Source organism: Canis lupus, chromosome 32, assembly GCF_048164855.1.
Source record: "Canis lupus baileyi chromosome 32, mCanLup2.hap1, whole genome shotgun sequence".
Lineage (NCBI taxonomy): Eukaryota > Metazoa > Chordata > Mammalia > Carnivora > Canidae > Canis > Canis lupus.
The window spans coordinates 27958177-27975905 of NC_132869.1; the positions used below are offsets into that span (position 1 = coordinate 27958177).

General features: G+C 38.5%; 1 protein-coding gene across 15 annotated transcripts in view; it reads right to left on the minus strand.

The window, feature by feature from the left end:
• BNIP2 (BCL2 interacting protein 2) overlaps positions 1-926 on the minus strand; it is a 43486-nt gene extending 42560 nt beyond the window's left edge. For 11 of the 15 annotated variants that reach the window (XR_012022671.1, XR_012022672.1, XR_012022670.1 and 8 more), the window contains exon 1: positions 724-926. The gene's annotated coding sequence lies outside the window, so the exon portion shown is untranslated. The remainder of the gene's footprint in view (positions 1-723) is intronic. The other 4 variants (XM_072808845.1, XM_072808844.1, XM_072808847.1 and 1 more) reach the window with 3 other exon arrangements.
• Positions 927-17729: the final 16803 nt, after the last annotated feature.

The window sequence follows — 17729 nt, forward strand, 5'->3', positions numbered from 1 at the left end:
CAACTAAACTCTAAGGCAGGCACTATGTCAACCAGGAGGAACTGGGCAAAAGCTGTGCTCTCCGAGGGCTCCCGCCAACTGGCAGACGAGGGAAGTTTCAAAGCAACGTTAACAGATCCGAACAGATTCCTGATTTAACTGGAGTTGATCTAGGAGATTTCCAGCTGCATGAGAGACGCCCAGGAAACGCAAACCATTAAGCAAAAGCTGATGTCTGAATCCACGCAGGAACTGGGCTTTTATACGTAGGAAGGCCCTCTAAAGCCCTCATTACCAAGGGCCGCTTCCGCGTCTATTCCCCGAGGGTACTGGGCACAGCAGACGTCCGAGTTTCTTTGTTCTGCACCGGGACTGACGCTGGTCTTAAATACGCGACCGAAGCGGCCCGGTCACCGCACCCAGACCAGGGGGTGTGCAGGGGGGCCCAGCGGGGGAGGGGGGGCAAGTCCCGCCCCGAACACAACAGCACAAACGGAAAAGGGGTGGCCGGGTGGCGGGTAAGCCTAGCTAAGGCAAACAGGAGCCGAGCCAAGGGCGGGGGCCTAAGCTGGGCGGGGATCCGGGAAGCGCGTCCCGGGCAAGCTCCCCGGCGGCCCCCTCCATCCGCAGCCCTCCGCGCCTCCCCTCTCGGGCTGTCCGGGGGGCACGCACCCCTCAGACGTCCGCCGCAGGCCTGCTCTCAGCCCAGCCCCGCCGTGCCCAGCCTTCCCGGGCCGCACTCACCCCGGAGGAAGCCTTGGCCCCCTCGTCTTCCTCGCCCCTCCAGGCCGGCGACGTGGGGCTGACGGCCAGGGCGCAGGAGGGAGCGCCGAGAGGAGCCCGCTCCCCTCGGACTGCAGCGGAGACCCGGGCCCAGTGCCCTGGCTACAGCCGCAGCGACAGCAGCTGACCCGGACGCAGACAGCCGCCGGGGCGGAAGTGACGGAATCCCGACCTCCTTCGGGCGCGGGGGCCGGCGGAGACGGAGGCGGGGCGTCTTTGGCCCTTGCCCCGCCCCCTCGGCCGCGCGGACTGACGCATGCGCATTCCGCCCGGGCTGGCCGCGCCTCCTCTCCTCCCGCTGAGACCCGGTCCTCGACTCTCAAAGGGACGTTTCTACATCCCTTCTGTGGGCTTTATTGATCCTTAGAATAATTTTATAGCATAGAATGGGTGAAAGTAGGGGAGGAAGAATCGCCATAAAGGTGCTGTAAGATCACCGTCACGCCTTCCAGACGCTGTTTCTGTTCCCGTCCGGCCGTGCACAGGTGGCGGAAGGGCCCAGCTCTGCGGACCCATCGCACCTGGCGCAGCGGCGCAGGTGTGCAGAGGAGCCTCAGATCCGCATCCGCCAAGTCCCCACGAGGGCGCAGGCGTCCGCCGATGGGACGGTGCATTTGGGAATGGGAAGAGGGAGCTTGGGGGCGACCGAAAAATGTCCATCACTGACCCGAAATGCGGCTCCCAGGTTTACGGGGTTTTGGCAACATGCACCCGTTCTGTCTCATCTCTGAAAACAGGGAAAAATAATACCTACTTCCTAGGGCTTTTGTGAGATAAAGTGCTGTTTATTAGACATACGACGACATACTAGCATCATATACGTGTTTGATAATATTTTCCTCCAAGCAGTTTTGTGAAGTTAGCTGGCGGAGCAAACAAGACGGATCAGCTGATAAGCAGAGCCTTAGCTGAACAATTTCTTGGATCGTGCTTACGTCAGCGATTTTATCTTAAGTTTCAGATTTTTTTCCCCCCCCGTAGTTTCCTATTTTGCTTTTTTTCAGTCCTGCAATGAGGAGCATTCCTCACAAGGTGGCAGCAAGTCATTTGAAATTATATACAGTTATGTGGGGTTGGGTTTTTTGTTTTTTGTTTGTTTTTTTTTTTTTTTTTTTGCCATCTTTCTTTTTCATTTCTATGACTTGATTGTTCAGTTAGTTTGGTCGGTGTTTGCTTTGGTTTTGAATAGTCCATTCTACAATTTATCTTCTTATCCTCATCTCATGAATTAGCTATACTTATTGTTGAAACATTGGAAACTATAGAGAAGGTATACATTTAGGTATATCCTTTCAGATTTTTGTATATATATAACTATATAAATAGCACATATGTTTCTATAAAAATGAAATAAGTACCTAGTAGTCAGGTCTTGATCTCAGGGTCATGAATTCAAGTCCTGCATTGGGCTGTATGCTGGGGAGCCTACTTAAATAAAATAAGACAAGATAAAATTAAATAAAATACAAAAAATAAAAATACATACTGAACTCCTCAATGCCATCATTTTTATTATGGATAAATTTGTATTAACAATTCTTTATTGAACAAATTTAGTTGCTCCATTTTTTTAATGGTTGAAAACCACACTTTATAGAATGTCCAAAAAAGTTCAAGACATAAGACTAACTGATTTTTCAAACAACACACTAGGTATATTTTCAAATAATATGCTCAATATATATTTTTTCAGCTTTTAGGTGAAATGCCTGTAAGCCATGGGTTAAATTGCTAGCCTGAAAAAAGTATAATAAAAACACAGTTTCCGGGATGCCTGGGTGGCTCAGCGGTTGAGCATCTGTCTTGGGCTCAGGTTATAATCCCAGGGTCCTGGGATCGAATTCTGCATCAGCCTCTCTGCAGGGAGTCTGCTTCTCCCTCTGCCTTTGTCTCTGCTTCTCTCTGTGTCTCTCATGAATAAATAAAGTTTTTTTTTTAAACCCACAGTTTTCCATGTATTTACAGATTTTTGGGATAATTTTTAGTATATTTTTATGATCACTTGATTTCTTCTATGTGTGTCCTTGAATAGGCAGATACTTGGAATATTAAAATTGGAAAATAATTTAGAAGAAAAAAAGTGTGGCTTTAGAACATATCATCTAGGGATCCCTGGGTGGCTCAGCGGTTTGACACCTGCCTTTGGCCCAGGGCGCAATCCTGGAGTCCTGGGATTGAGTCCCGTGTCGGGCTCCCGGCATGGAGCCTGCAAAGAAATGGAGCAAAACAATTTGGTGAATTGAGGTGACGTTGGTACTTCCAAAGTGCAGCTAAAGGAGCTAAACAGATGGCGGGGGAGGGGTGGGAGTTGGGGCCAGTCAAGGAAGACTTTCGGAAGGGGGTCATCTCGAGCTTAGTAATAAAAGGAGGATCTTCCAAACTGAGGGAATGGCTTATGCAAATGTGCAGAGACTTCAAGAAACTGCCCCTTTTTCTTCATGACTGGAGCCAGATAAAAGGGGGAGCTTTTTTTTTTTAGTGCTAAGGGTTTATTCACAGCCAATATGATGAACAACATGGAAAAGCAACCAATTATTATGTTCCTCACAATAACAGCATTATTAGTATAAGTTCTGAGAGAACCACTTTGAAAGAGGCACCCCTCTTTTGAGTATATATTTTAGTATGTGTATTAATTCATTCACATTACTTTGCCATACTTCATACATCAAAACAAAAGCACTTAGCCAAAATAGAGAGTGTTGAGTCTTTATCTCCTCATCTCTACTGCCTCCTTGGATCCGAGAGATAGGATGAGAGATGATGAAGAAGGTATACCAGACAACACTAAGAAAATGCTTGTGTAAATTCAAATTTTAGAAGGCAGAATGTATATTAAATAAAACTCTTGAATAATGCTGCACTCCCCACTGTATAATTTTATAGACAGATTGTTCTTCTGGCTTACGAGCAAATAAATTCAGTGATGTTGGGCAGCTCACTCATAGTTTTTGAAAAAAATGTGAAATATCCTTTTTACATGGGCTGAATGTCTTTGCTAGTTGAGCTTGAGGGTAAAACTGGATACAATTATATATTCATTTAATTATTCATAACTTGAGTCTGAAATGTATGTATATATATTTTTCACTTATTCACTTTATAAAATTCTAAACTAAACCCAGCAGCAGTTTTATCTTTAGCATGGTGACAAGTTTCTTGTCGACAATGAACCAGTAAAAGAAATTATTCCAGAGAGAATTTGTGCTTCCCTATTTCAAAAAATCAAATTGGATTGCACACATATATTACACATCACTGTTACAAGATGCTTCCACATTTCACAGAGCACAGAGACGGAAGCAGCAGCACACATTTTTAAGAAATATTTCCATATGCAAAATTAGATTATGGCCATTCAAGAGGAAAACTAGGCTAATTTGCCAGAGAATTTTAGTCCATGGGACTTTAAGTATTCATCTCATTCAGGGAAATAGGTTATGGTTGAAGTCATGTGAGAGAAAGAGCTCAGATCTGGAGTGAGCCGTGTTTGTTGAAGATGAGAGAGGATGTGTAATACATTGAATGAAATACATTCAACATAAATTTAAAAAGTCTAGAGTTACCTTAGATTACTCACTAAAACTAATAATCTTTGAGTCCATATTCAAGTCCTCTGTGAAGCTATTTCTGCAATGTCACAAAAGAAATAACAAATATGAGTTTAGAAATATCTGAGGGCATATTTTATAATATAAAAAAATAAAATTTGGCCATATCAGAGCAACAATAAATTGGAGATCATGGCTGATATTTGGAAAGAAGATGGACAGAATTCATCTACTCTGAAAGGGTCATTACGAAAAACCACTCCCCTTATTAATTAATGCTTTTGCAAAAGTACTGAGAGATAGTATCCCATGCTTGATTTATTACTGAGTAAAGGCTAATTTTTAAAGAAGGAAGTAGATTTTTCTCTCAGAATGACATCGATATTTAGAAACATACAAATAAGTGATAGCCTCCATTAGAGAAGTTTGATTGATTGATTGACAATGACGATGATGATTTTTTCCAGTGATAGTGCTTTTTAAATTCTTTCTGAGCTGGGTAAATAAAAATGAGAATATAGTAAGGCAAACTGTTCTGTAGTCAGTTACAGTAACTGCATCCAGATTAATACAAAATTAGATATAACACTGTCATTCACCAAAGCAGTTATCATTTATCAGCATCTTTATTTTTTTAAAGATTTTATTTATTTATTCATGAGAGACACACAGAGAGAGAAAGGCAGAGACATAGGCAGAGAGAAAGAGAGGCAGGCTCCATGCAGGGAGCCCAACATGGGACTCAATCCCGGGTCTCCAGGATCACACCCTGGGCTAAAGGTGGTGCTAAACCGTTGAGCCACCCAGGGATCCCCTTATCTGCATCTTTAGAGTCAAAGTACAATCTTATTTGTTTCAAGAAAACAGATCTATTTCAAAGTGCAGAAACAATTGTTGGATGGATTGGGAACTACATTCTATTTAACAAAGTGTTAACATGGCTCTACGCGTAAGGCGTTTTTCTTTTACAAGAGCTAACAAGGCACTGTGTGTACACTTTTCTTTAATACAAGTGTAAATATTGGAAAGTGATATCACCTAATTCACTATTGCAAGAGGCTAAATGTTCTATAAATGTATTTCCAAAAACACTTTACTTCCTAAAAGTTAACTACAAGTAAGAGAATCTAGATCATTATTTACATTTTAAAACAGGTAACAATGCAGGTAACAGGTACTAATGATTCTTTTTCATGAATGTCGATACAACTGAGGAGGAAGTCTACGTGGGCTACAGTCTCTGTGACCTTGGGCAAGTTCCGGGTCTTTCTCAGATTTTCAACTTCCTTGTCAATAATTCATACAGTACCAAAGACTCATTTTACCCCATTTTGCCAAAAGCTGGACTTATCATTTCCTTACATTTTAGAAACGTCACGTGGATATTTAAGTACAAACACCCGAAAATGACACACCTTTCATATTATTGTCTTGACTTAAAAAAAATAGAATAAAAAATCCAATCAAATGCATACATCAAATCCATGCCATGTAATAGGAAATATACTTTAAATAATCGGAATATTTCCCAGGGATATGGGTATCGACAGTTTGCAGGTTTGCACACTGCAATAGGTAGTGCCCTGAACTCAGAATCAGCAAATTTCCTTTCCAATTCCACTCTGGGAGGATCTCCCCCACACCCCGTATGCATTATGCACTCCCTAAGACTGGAAAAGGCAAGGGCGAATGAAGAAAGAGATGGTAATCTCAGAGAGACTTGGGCATGGCCTTGAAGTGATCATTTTTGTTTAAGGACTACCCTGAAAATGAGGAATTCCTTCCACATTTAGTTTATGAGACTGTCTCTTTATAAGAGTTTGCTTCAATTCTTATCTGACACGGAGGGACAGAGGACCCCTGCTGAAATGAAATCGCTTGAAACTTGTTCCTCTTTTTCATTTTAATATTTTTTTTGTGTGTTTTGACTATTAAAAAAAAGACATTTTCTAGCAAGCCAATTTCTTGGCACAGCTATATATTTTTAAAAGTATTAATAGAAACAGATATATTTTTAGGTTCTTATAGCTAGAGTATGTTTTCTAAAGGTGTCCCAGGAGCCTTGGAGATAAGGAATCTTTTTGTTAAATTAATAAATCTATCAAAAAATAATCTCATTTTAATTTACTTCAGAACAAAAAGTCACAGGTTGTGGTCTTCACTGCCCATCATCCCCCACATCCTCATAAACGGATTTGGTATTTAATTTTTGATCCAGGAAAGACTAATTCATTTTTATCTTCATTTAATTTTAATAGTCAAGGAGTAGTCTATAGAGATTGAATAAATTTAATCCTTCTGCAATTAGTGCCAAATTAATTCATTCTGGATGTGGATAACTAAAGAAATACAGACCCTCCCACACACTGACAGAAACCTTTATCAGGTTTAATGTTTCATGTAAATGATCCTACTTGAAAGGAAGCTTGTTTTGTTTCTCTCTCCTCCCTTTCTGTCCTTGTTAATTGTTTGTTTTGAAACCTAAACTTTCTCTTGGCTTCTCTGAGGACTATAGCCTTCACTGAATCAACTGCATGATCCTACAAAGATAACATTCTGCCACTGATTTGGCTCCTTTGGGTGGAGAAATTAAGTTTTTCCCCTAATACGTTTTACAACAGCATGACTTATGTGGGATGCTCCAGAGAGGATGATATGGTCAGACATCATGAGAATGATCTGGATACTGTTGTGTGCAGCAGGGGGATGGGATTATGGTAAATAACCATTGGTTTCACACAACATGATCCATCTGGATCACCCCGGATTTGTCACCCAGAGATGCCTTTTCTAAGCAGGAATGTTGTCCCTATGGGGAAGCCCAAATACAATAAGCTACCAAGCCCGTCATCATCCAAAACATCTAAAATACCCTTCCTTCTCTCTTGCCTCTAAAATCAACATTTGAGGTTATATGATTGACATCTACATAGGTTTTATAATTAACTATCTTAACACATGAAGAATATAACAATCTAATATACTTCTCTTAATTTCTAGTACAGCTATAAAAGCATACAGGCTATTACTAAACATGACTCATCAAGATTTTTTAAAAAGATAATTTAGTTATCTCTTGTCAAGTCACTATTTAATGTTACTTTCTATATTTGCTGTGATAAGCATTAAAATCTGTATATTGGTTGATAAATCATTGTTTAGGAGTGTCTAAAGGGTTCAGTAAATTGTATGAAATTGCCATAGTGTAATAAATGGTTATTTGATAATGAATGAAATTGTTTGAAAATACTGTTAAAATGTCAAGTTTAAACATATAGATCATCACTCAAAAGGAAGGCAAACATGGAAACCACAGTGACATCATAAATATACTGCAATAAACACATTTATTTATATCGGGCAAGTTGTAGGTACTTTGTATAAATGTGTACAAATTGATATATGAAGTTAATTTCAATCTGTAAAAGTAATTGCATTGGTTTAACTTATTTAACTCTCCTTACAATAATATTTATTGCAGAAAAGAAGGTAAAGAAATAAATGATGATAAATAGATAAAATACATAGGAAATGGGAATTGTTTTACAATTTAATTACACTGTCACATAAAATTATCACACAAATACACCAACCCGACAGCGGAAATACATTAAAACTATTATCCAATGCAGAGAACAGTTTTTTGTTGGTCTTTATTTCATTCGCACATTTAAAATAATTTTTATTTTTTTCTACTAGCATAAAACGTGAAACAATGTCAAGAGCAAAAAGAGTAAGTCAGGAACAAGAATTTTCTAAAGGAAATGTTCTATTTTGTACAATATTGTGAAGATTGACATAAAATCTAAGGAAAGAGTAGCAAAAGCATTTTCAGTCCCCCAAGATAGGTATATTGAAGAAATAAACTCAGGAACTCAATAGAAAATGAAGTTGATTTATTTTTAAATATTTTATTTTTTAATTTTTAAAAGTAATCTCCATACCCACTGTGGGGCTCAAACTCACAACCCCAAGATCAAGAGTCACATGCCCTAACAACCAAGTCAGCCAGGCACCCCTGAAGTTAGTTGATTGGTGAGACTTATGCAGAAGTCATAAGATGTGTCCATAACTTAGTAGCTGTACATCTTAAATGACAGAACATTTCATTCTGAGCTAAATAAATACACACGGCAAAGATCTATTGGTTTTAAAAAACTAACTTAAACATTTACTCCCTAATATTTACTAAGCATATGCTTAGGGGTGTTACTTTGGCTGTGTCCCAGAAAAGCTGATCACCTTAGAGGGTAGATGAGACATGTTCATGAGAAATAAGGCATTTATGTTAGGCTTGGTTACTTAATTATTGATCTGAATGTCAGGTTATTTTGCTCTAAGTTTCTCAGCCATGAATTGGGACCAGAATATAGTGTCACAAAACTGCCCAGTAAAATTCTTAAAACTTGGTATCAATTCCTGTCTTTGATATCTAATTCTAAAATTCTGCAACACATTTAAGATCTACTCTTGTAACATATATAGGTTATTAGGACAAGAAAAATTTTATTTGTTCTATGGAAACACAAAATTTATAATGAAGAGTACATGATTTAATTTGGGAAAATTGAACATGATAATTAAGCTAGACTAGTCAGAGGGAAAAAAGTCATTGAAGGGATGGGTGAGGATTGAAAAGAATTATGAGGGTGAAAGCTTGAAGGTTTGATGCAATTAATAATAGAAAGTGATTCAAAAGCATATCATGCAATTTCTTTATGAGGGTCAAATATTTAACCATGGATAATAAACTAACATTTTAGGTGATATTTAGTTTTTATGAAACAAGGCCATATTTCTCTTTTCTCTCTCATTTTTCTCAATATCCACTAAAAAGGCAAATATGTAGGTCTTTCAGTTTGGGGATTAAGTAAAACACTGTAAACACAATTCTTGGATCATAACAAATTGGATTTATTCTTCTAATTTGTTATAAAATGCCAAATGGGGCAGCACAAATGATGAGTGAGTGAAAAACCAGAAATTTTCATGGACTAATAGATCAGACAAGATTTATCTGAAATTAATTATGCAGTTTTCTAAATTTAAAAAATCTCTAATAAATTTCTAATCACTAGTATTTGAAACATCTGTAGTGCTATAGGTCTTACAGAGTTATTTTAAAGTTTTGCCTGCTGATATGCTATGCATATGTATAGATTTTCATTTTATATATATTTATGTATAAGTTCTGTTACATGTACATTTCCAATGAGCTTATTTTTCTTCTCAAATAAAACAAGCAGAAGGTATTATGGACATATAGTTGCACCAGCAATGACATTGTTTAAACATTTTAAAATGATAAAATAGGAATAGCCCATTTTTAGTATGTTACTTCCATTTTTATTGCTGTTAAAAGATTATTTTTAATAAGTCAGATTTAGTGATGAGAAAGATGTAAATATAATTCTTATCAGAGAGAGCTGTATCTGATTTTTCTTAATGGCATGATGTATAGTAATTAAAGGTATTCTAAATCCTAAGAGTTTCTAGGCTCATTTGTCTTCACCTGGTGAATTCATTTATAAAAGAAAAGAAGTAGACATTGAAATAGGTAAAATACAATAATAAAAGTAATTCAAACATGACAATGGAAAATGGAGATGTTTAAAAAGAAAATTTAGAGTATCGGATATTGATGAGAGTAGAATCATAAAATGTTATTCCTAGAATGGTTTTCATCTTCCTATAAATTAAATAAATTGACTCACTTCTGAACGTTAGAGTCTTCAAAATGATATGTATATACTGAAAATATGATCTTTTTTATTGGCTATTGCTACAGAAAGGGTCATAAGTAATGCCAGCCATTAGTAGAGTTTAGAAGACATCATTTATTATACTTTAGAATGGTCTGTTATATACAATCGTTATTTAAGAAAATATTGAACATGGGATGTAGTTAATTTTTAACATATTGGAAATATTGTTAATTTTAAATTCAAATTCCTTATTCTCAAAGGGAACAGTGCATAATCATTTTTAAAAATTTATACCCCTGTCTTAAATTTAAAGACAAAACTCAAGACAACCAACATAGCAGAACAGAAATGCCTGCCTCTCTCTGAACATATAAAACGCCATCATGCTAAAATACAACTCTTTTGTTTCATTTTTTTTAAAGATTTTATTTTTAAGTAGTCTCTACATCCAACGTGGAGCCCCAACTCAACCCCAAGATCAAGAGTCACATGCTCTACCGATTGAGCCAACAAACACTCCTGCTTTTATTTCTAACATCCTCTTAGCATTAATGCTTTTGCTAATGCTAGTACTATTGCTCCTTCCTGACCCACCATGACACCAATTTCTCATTTGACATGCTTTCCTATACTGTGCGTTTGGGTGCCTGGAGAAGTTTTGTGTGCTTACGTATGAAATTTTAAGGAGAGAATAGGGTAAATCCTCCTCTTTTTCTTTCTTCTTTCTTTCTTTCTTTCTTTCTTTCTTTCTTTCTTTCTTTCTTTCTTTCTTTCTTTCTTTCTTTCTTTCTTTCTTTCTTTCTTTCTTTCTTTCTTCTTTCTTTCTTTCTTTCTTCTTTCTTTCTTTCTTTCTTCTTTCTTTCCCTTTCTTTTTTCTTTCTTTCTTTCTTCTTTCTTTCTTTCTTTCTTTCTTCTCTCTTTCTTTCCTTTCTCTTTATTTCTTTTTTTTAAGATTTTATTTATTCATAGAGACACACAAAGAGAGAGAGGCAGAGACACAGGCAGAGGGAGAACAGGCTCCATACAGGAAGCCCGACGTGGGACTCGATCCCAGGTCTCCAGGATCACACCCCAGGCTGCAGGCGGCGCTAAACCACTGCACCACCAGGGCTGCCCTCCTCCTCTTTTTCTCCCTAAGATCAGAGATGAGCCTTAGAATAGTCCACTCTCTCTGTTCATATAGAAATTACACTCAAGTCAGGGCAAATAAAAAGAGGAAATTACCAGTTGTGTCTGCATTTACATCAGTAGAAATATGAATATGGGAATACTGAATGGGCTTTCCTAAGACTTGACCTGTCATAGATACCTGTGTATACCCATAGGTAGAGACCCCTCCAAGATATGGAAAGAAGGGGTAACATTGTTCGGGGTCCTGTGTTTGGAGTGGTTCTAAACTCTTTCTGGGTTTAAGCAGGAATTCCTACGTGGCACCAGGGAGAGTAGAGGAGGAAGGAATGTTACCAGTTGGTGCTAAAAACAGATTGGAGGCCCTGGCATACACCTGCATAAATATGCTGTCTGGGTTTCAGGCCCTCCTTGCTTTCAGGCCTCTTTACTGTCTTGAACATGAGCTGTTAAAGTATTTTCTTCTCTTATTTAACTCTGTCGAACAACCATTGCTGTTGTTGCCATCAGATTTTTGTGTACAAATCAATTATTTTACTTAATTTAATACATATGTATTTCTTGATGAATTTGGAGGTAAGAATTCGGAGAAAGAGGATAACATTATTGTGCTTTGCCTCCAGCCTTAAAAAGCTCTAAAGATCTGGGCAGGAGCCTATTTCATGGGACGGATAATGAAGCTATAATAGAGTGCTTGTTGGTGTATTGTAATTTTTGCTTGCTTTATTTCCCCTTAAGTCTGACTTATCAAGGTATAATTTACATATATTAAAATTTACCCCATTTAGATGTATAGATCTAGAAAATTTCAAAAATGTATATAGACTTGAGAATACCACCACAGGGGCACCTGGGTGATGCAGTTGGTTGAGTGTGTGACTCTTAGTTTCTGCTCAGGTCATGATCTCAGGGTTGTGAGATTAGCCCCACACTCCACATTTAGCTGGAAGTCTGCTTGGGATTCTCTCCCTCCCACGTCCTCTCCCTCTGCTCCTCCTCTTCATTAAGATAAATAAATAAATCTTTAAAAAAAGAAAAAGAAAATACCACCACAAACAAGATACAATGTATTTGTATTATCCTGAGAAGTTCCCTTTTACCCGCCCTTACCCTAGTCCCTGGCAACCATTGATCTACACCTTGTCCCTATAGTTTTGCCATTTGATAATGTCATACAAATGAAATCAGACAGCATGTAGTCTTTTGAGTTTGGCGCCTTTTAGCATAACGCTTTTTGAGACTTACCTGTGTTGTTGCATATATTAGGAGTTGGTTTTGTTTTACTGCTAAGTAGTATTCCATTGTATACAATAATTTATCCATTAATTGATAGGTCCTTGAGTTACTTCCATTTTTTGATGATTTTGAATAAAGCTGCTATAATCATTTAAGTACAGGCTTTGTGTGTATATATGTCTTTATTTTGTGGGGTGGGGGGCACTAAATACTCAAGAGTGGTTTCTGAGTTGTATGGTAAGTTGATTTTTAACTTTATGATAAACTGCCAAATGTTTCCCAAAGTAGCTACACAACCTCTCATGCCCCCTGCGATGCATGCCAGTTATAGCTACTCTTCGTCCTTCTTGATATTGTCAGTTTGTCCTGATTTGAGCCAGTTTAACAGGTGTATAGTGAAGTACCTTGTAATTGAATTAAATCATCTCATATTTACAACATTTGATTCTATGGATCAAGTCAGTGAAGTTTAAATGATTCTGTCCACAAGGAGCTTGTTTTCCAGGTCAGAACCGAACACAAAATCATACAAAAATCAAATGGAATAGTTCAATAGTAGTCCAAAAGAATTGTAAGAAAGATAGCAGAAAGAAGTTCATGGCTGACTTCCAATGACTTGTTCAGTTTTAATCATCCCTATAGCAGTTTACCATCCCTGAATGTTTTTGTGAATGCCAGGTCTAATGAATGGACTCTTCCTTCACAATCTGTTACTAGTTTTTCCCTCCCGATTTTGACTGTTAACACATCAGTATAGGCCTTTATCCTCTCATCCTAGATTACTATAGCAATTTCTAACTGGTTTTGTGTCCTCTGGATTCTTTTTACTACAATCAGACCTAATTATATCCACTAAACTAATCTACCTAAAACAGTATTCTGTTGCTTCATAACAAATCACCACACACTTAGTGACTTAAACCAACACTCTTTAATTATTATCCACAGTTCTGGAGGTGGGAAGTCTAGACACAGTGTGATTGGGCTCTCTGCTTAGAGTCTCACAAAGCTAAAGCCAAGGTGTTGGCTGCTTGCTAAAACCAAGGTTGAGCTGCTTTCTCACCTGGGGCCTTCTTCTGAGCTTATGTGTCAGTGTTCAATTCCTTGTGGTTGTAGACTCAGGTTCCCATTTCCTACTGGCTGTCAACTGGGAGATGTTCTCGGTTCCTCAAAGTCACTTTCATTCCTTGACAGGTGGCCTTTTTATCTTCAAACGTAGCAATGGAAAGTCTCCCTTAATTAAGTCTTCTCATGCCTCAAATCTTTCTTTCTAAGCAGAGATCAATCCTATTTAAGGGTTTAGCAGATTAGGTCATGTCCACCCAGGATAATCTACTTTTCTTAGATTGAACTATTCCATAAAACATACCAAATGTTTTAAAAAGATTTTATTTATTTATTTATTTATTTATTTGAGAAAGAGAGCAAGAGAGAGAGATTGAGAACATAACCAAAGGGAGTGGCAGATGGAAACAGAGAAGCAGACACCCTGCTGAGCAGGGAGCCCAATGTGGGGCTTGATACCAGGACCCTGGCATCATGACCTGAACTGAAGGCAGACGCTTAACCAGTTGAACCACCCAGGTGTCCCAAACATAAACTAATTATGATTGTGATATCTCGTTAACACTCAAGTGCAGGAATTAGACAAGGTGTATATCTCAGGGAAGGGGAATACTAATAAATTACAATACTGGGTTAGATCTAGGTCAAGAAATTATGTCTATGTCCTTTATCATTTTTTCATAAATTGTATCCCCGGACCAAAGCATCTTTGAACTTGAGTGGAGGAGCTCCACCCCAGTCATGTCCTCAAACGGTGAGAAGGGCACTAGTCCTCCATCTCTTCTTGGGCCCTTTCTCTGGTATTCCATAGAAGCCAAACTACAGACCTCTTCTATATGCTTCCAGACCCAGAGTGCACCCCATAGTTTTAGCGCTAGTCATTGCAAGATTTTGAGAAGAGGGTGGGCATGATTTGATGTACATTCTAGAGAATTATTCTAGCTGTTGCCTTGAGAATAGGCTTTGGTGATCAGTGGTGCAGTTGAGGAAACCAGAGTGGAGGCAAGGAGACCAGTGAGGAGGCCACTGTACTGATCCAAGTCAGAGATGATGGTGGCTTAGACCAATAGGAGGAAAAGCAAAGAATCAAAGATGACTGCTAGAGTTCTATGAACAGCTAGGTGGGTGGGATGCTAGTCAATAAAACTGGGGAAAAGCTACATCTCTTTCCCGATGAGTAAGGTGGTTGCCCAAACCCAGGTGATTAGGGTTTGTTATGGGCACCTGACTACAGGTGTAAAGCAAGCATTTAGTTGTAATTTGGCCTCCAACATAAGGTTAGAGGTCTACTGGAGCAAAGGATCAGAGCTCCCAAAAAAGGATGGGCTTCTCTAAAATTGGAGTGGATTACCCTGGATTGGGAGTGATAAAGTGACCCCTGGGTATTGATAGTTGAGGACTGATGTACTCTAGACCCAGCCTAAGTGTTTCTTTCTGAACATTCAAGGCCATGTGCTTGCCTGCATCAGCCTGTGTCCAGTGTATCTAGGGTGCAGCCCTTTTCTCTGTGACACCTTTGATTTAATCCTGTTACCTTGGCGGTTAGCCTTGGCATCCACACCACCCATAAGAAATCAAAGGATAATTCAGATTCATAACCAAAGTGTCATTTAGGGCATGTTTCTGTGCATAGAAAGTGAAATCAATGTTGAGGCAATTAAGAGAATTATTCAGGCAAAGACATTTCTTCCTCCCTTATATGGATATTTCATGAAAAATTTCTAGGCCTGCCATTAACTAGCTCATTACTTTAATTAACCACTTCATTATGTAAGTGTAGACACAGCCTTAAAATTATTTGTACTGTTTCTTCCTGTGTGTAAATAACTGTGAAGTAAAAATATTAATTTATGAATGTAATTGTGTAGGTGATCACTCCACATTTACTCAGCACTAGCAATTAGTGCATGCAAATCAGCTAAGACAAAAGTCTCTCTGATCCTGTTCAGAATACAGGAAGAGTTAATTTGCAAGAATGCCTGTTTCTGGCCTGTCTGATTCTCAAAAGTCACGTTCTTGCCTCTGAAAACCAGAAACTGACCATATTTGTTGTGTGCTTTCTGATCACTGTTAATGCTCTTGCAAACACAGAAAATAAAATGCTAACAAATCATCATCCATTACCTAATTATATTTACCTAGACAGATAAGGTTGGGGGGGAAAGAGTGGATTTTTTTTTTTTTTTAAAGAAAAGTGTTTCTTATTTGGGCAAGCAAAGATAAAATTTATAGCTTAATTATTCCTCATAGTACCATACAGAGCATTTTCTGTTAATCATACCCAAGTCCTGAGATGTTTTTCCTTCCAAAGAGGTGTAAAATGTGTGTTGATTCCCAATTAAATCAGTTCCCCCTCCAGTGGGGATAGTGCTAATGGGATTTAAACGTTCCTGAGGTTTCACTAGGGCCCACATTAGGAAAAATCCTGACGTAGATGGAATATCAGCAACATAAATATCAACCAACAGAGAAGCGTACAACTGTCTCTGACATCTCGCATTGTGGATGCTGTTAGAATTAGAATTTTTCATTAAAAATCATGCTTATGGCCAAATAGCAGCAGTTGAGTTATCTTGATCATTGGACAATATTTGGAATATCATTAGAAATATTTATTTCTAGGTTATTTATTTAAAAATATACTATGCTAAATTTTTTAAAATAAGATTTTATTTATTTGACACAGAGAGAGAGTAGAAGCAGTAGGAGTGGTAGGGAGGGAGAGGGAGAAGCAGACTCCTCGCTGAGCAGGGAGCCCAATGTGGGCCTTGATCCCAGGACCCTGAGATCATGACTTGAGCCAAAGGCAGATGCTCAACTGACTGAGCCACCCAGGTGTCCCTTAAAGTTTTATAAGATACATTCACAGGTCTGTGTAAACTGAGCTACATCCCATGGCCATTGTGACCACCTATATTATTCACTCTTTGTGTGTCACGGGAAGCACTCCAGCTCGGGTCTCCTCAAGTTGACAGCTACCTTGAAAAGGTACGGATTGGAGTGGTTCAAGGAGATGGAGGTAGGTATACAATCTACTTCTTAGTTAATCATGAGTTTAAGATTTCAATTTTTATTTTTATTATTTATTTTTGAAATATTTTATTTATTTGAGAGATAGAAAGTGAGAGCATGAGTTGGGGGAGAGGGAGAAGAAGTGGGAGAAGCAGACTCCCCGCTGAGCAGGGAGCCTCACATGGGGCTCCATCCCAGCACCCCCAGATCATGACCTGAGCCAAAGGCAGAGCTTAACTGACTGAGCCACCCAGGGGCCCCTTGAAGTTTCAATTTTTGTTCTCCAATTTATTGCAATTCCTGGCGTCTCCACCAGAGGGAGCAAGGTTAATGTTTGGAGAAAAAAAAAAGCAAGTAGTCTTACATCACTACCACTCACAGGGTGGTAGGCGGCTTATCTATCAGAGGCTGAACCTAAGTGCCAGCCACATGCAAGGCATTTTATAACATTATTTTGTTATTTTGAATCCCTTCAGTCTAAATCACATTATTTATTTTCTAATAAAAAATATAAAAGTTTCAAAAATTTTAAAGTACAAAAGAGTATAGAGTGAAAACTCTGCTCGCCACATTTGTCCTCTAGCCTCTTAGCTACCATCCCACATGCAACTGTTACCAGCTTTTTGTAACATGTCATTTCACAGGTACTTAATGTTATCAGTTTCTTTAGAGCGAATTTATGCATATAAATGTAAATGAATATATTCTTTCCTGCCCTTTAATTTTTGTTTATTCATTTATTTGTTTTATTTATTTTAGTGAGAGAAGGGGAGAGTGGAGGGGGTGAGGGAGAGAGGGGATCTTAAGCAGGCTCAGGACCAGGCACAGAACATGACGTGGGCTCCATTTCATGACCCTGAGATCACGATCTTAGAGATTTTAGAGATTTTTCAATACAAAGAGACCTTCTCTGATCCTTTTTATGATGTCATTATACACATGTACTGTAATTTATCCTATCAGTTCCTTATTAATGGATATTTATGTTATTTAAAAACTTTTGTGATGGGCGCCTGGAGGGCTCAGTCGGTTGAGTGTCTGCCTTAAGCTCAAGGTCCTGGGATCAGCCCCAAGTCAGGCTCCCTACTCACTGGGGAGCCTGCTTCTCCCTCTCCTTCTGCCCCCCGCTCCCCCCGCGCTCTCTCTCTCTCTCTCAAATAAATAAAATCTTAAAAAAATAAAAATAAAAACTTTGGTAATTATAAACAATGCTACAATTAATAAACCTATACAAACATTATTTCTTAAGAATGCAAATTTACCTGGAGGA